Source organism: Homalodisca vitripennis, chromosome 4, assembly GCF_021130785.1.
Source record: "Homalodisca vitripennis isolate AUS2020 chromosome 4, UT_GWSS_2.1, whole genome shotgun sequence".
NCBI classification, from domain to species: domain Eukaryota; kingdom Metazoa; phylum Arthropoda; class Insecta; order Hemiptera; family Cicadellidae; genus Homalodisca; species Homalodisca vitripennis.
Window position 1 is genome coordinate 44583695 of NC_060210.1, and position 2790 is coordinate 44586484.

Genomic DNA, 2790 nt, shown 5'->3' on the forward strand with positions numbered 1-2790 from the left:
AGTGAAACAATAAATCAGTAACACTACGTTTCGAGATCTGCAATCTGATCTCTTCTTCAGGTAAAGAACTAAAGCTATGTGAAGCTGGCGGCACCCATTAACCCAAAAATACGAAAAAAAACTAGTGGAATCGTTTGTTTAGCGTTTGTTTAGGTTTGTTTAGCTATTTTCAGCGTTTGTTTGGCATTAATGTGCAAAATATGCAAAACACAAAGTGGGTGCCGCCAGCTTCACACCAGCGGCACCCATGAACGAAAATACGCCAAAAGCTAGTGGAATCGTTTGTTTAGCGTTTTTTTTAGGTTTGTTTAGATATTTTTAGCGTTTGTTTGGCATTAATGCGCGAAATATGCAAGAAACAGTGGGTGCCGCTAGCTTCACACCAGCGGCACCCATTAACGAAAATACGCCAAAAGCTAGTGGAATCGTTTGTTTAGCGTTTGTTTAGGTTTGTTTAGCTATTTTTAGCGTTTGTTTGGCATTAATGCGCGAAATATGCAAGAAACAGTGGGTGCCGCTAGCTTCACACCAGCGGCACCCATTAACGAAAATACGCCAAAAGCTAGTGGAATCGTTTGTTTAGCGTTTGTTTAGGTTTGTTTAGATATTTTTAGCGTTTATTTGGCATTAATGCGCGAAATATGCAAGAAACAGTGGGTGCCGCTAGCTTCACACCAGCGGCACCCATTAACGAAAATACGCCAAAAGCAAGTGGAATCGTTTGTTTAGCGTTTGTTAAGGTTTGTTTAGCTATTTTTAGCGTTTGTTTGGCATTAATGCGCGAAACTATGCAAGAAACAGTGGGTGCCGCTAGCTTCACACCAGCGGCACCCATTAACGAAAATACGCCAAAAACTAGTGGAATCGTTTGTTTGGCATTAATGCGCGAAATATTATATATCTTATCATACTGTATCATGATAAATTATTATACAAATGAATCCAACCATGGAATATTGATGATATAAAGTTTAAACATATCATTGTAGGGAAAATGATCCCACTATATTATGTTATCAATAATACTTGTTTTAATATTCAATTTTAGTAAAAAGGACAATAATGATGAAAAGTGTTCAAAATTACCACTTTATTGTTTAATTGTAAATATTTTTTTGAAGACGTATTAACATTATGATACATGGTACCAATTTTAAGAAACAAATCTAATATAGTAAAAACGATAACATTTTTTACCTTATCGATATATAACGTAAAAACTGTTTCTTAAAATATAAAACGTAAGCTATAAATTTATAAAATATTGTTAAACATTTAGCATATATAAAACATTATAAACATAAAAGATTGTTACCTTGATTAAATATAGATATTAATATATTAAATTTATAGACAAAATGGCAAAAACATACAGTTACATTAATATTTAAACATTTAATCGTAACTTAAATAATGCAAAGCGAACAAATTGCCGCTGGTGAGAAGCTGGCGGCACTCTCTTTGTTTTTTGCATATTTCGCACATTAATGACAAACAAACGCTGAAAATAGCTAAACAAACCTAAACAAACGCTAAACAAACGATTCCACTAGCTTTTGGCGTATTTTCGTTAATGGGTGCCGCCAGCTTCACACAGCTAAGAACTAACCTAATACATAATATTACAAACTAGGTTAAAATAAACAAATCTTACCAAAGCGTTGTGGCACGCCTAAGTCAGGAATCACAACCTACATGTTGTTTGTCAACTTCACTAACTCTATAAACATGCACTTAATGAAAAGCTATACTAAACACTAATCATTAAAACTGAACTGCGGAATACAGGTCACAATGCGTCTTTATTCGTCTACTAACCACCTACGACTGACAAACATTTATCGCCAGATGGGTTACATCAACATACCAGAAGTTAAACAATACAAATCACTCTTTTGCAGAGTAATAAAAACTCAATCTGGAACTGCATCGAATTGCAAGAATTGTAAAACTCTAAAAATCGTCAATTAACGACAAATATTTTGCCATTGAAAGCGTTTTTAGAGCTTCTGAAAGGATACCCGACAGAAAACTATATAATCTTTTTTGTAGATCACATCATTGTATAGTTGTACAAATTTTTACATTTAAGCTAGGACCAAAGGTTTGGTCGCTATTGACTCCAGAAATAAAATTCTCACATCAAAGTTACAAAATATTTAATAAACAATTTAATAAGGATAGAGCAAAAAGTGACTGAACCTTTTTTGTACATCGCATTATTTTGTATTTAGAACCAATGAGAATAGGGCAAAATGTTCCTGGATCTTTTTTGTAGATCACATTTTTTACTAAATCCTGTCGGAACTCTGTTTTGAGAACGGTTCGGCCACCATCGAGCCTAGAAATTAAATTTTTAAGTAAAATTACGTAATCTTTACACATAATCACGTTTTGGAGCCAAACCGATGGAGATATAGCAAATAGTTACTAGATCTTTTTTGTAGATCACTGTATTCTCAACTAATGATTTTCCGTTAGATCCGAGCTAGCTGTAACGCATCGCCAGCTATTGGGCTTCAAAGAAAAGCCTACTAGGATAAAAAAGTACAAAGTTTGCAAATTTGTTGAGGGATTTAAAAGGGATTTCTAATTGTTTGTTTGATCGTTAGAGCTCATTTATTATCTATATGATTATATTAATTATTTTAATTTAAAGTATGAATGTGACTACGACTATAAACGCGTATTCGATAAATGAATATTGTATGAATTCGATAAAGTATCGATTATTGTACTAATCGATATAATAAACCAGGTCCGTTTATCGTACTCTTCCGAACTGGAGCT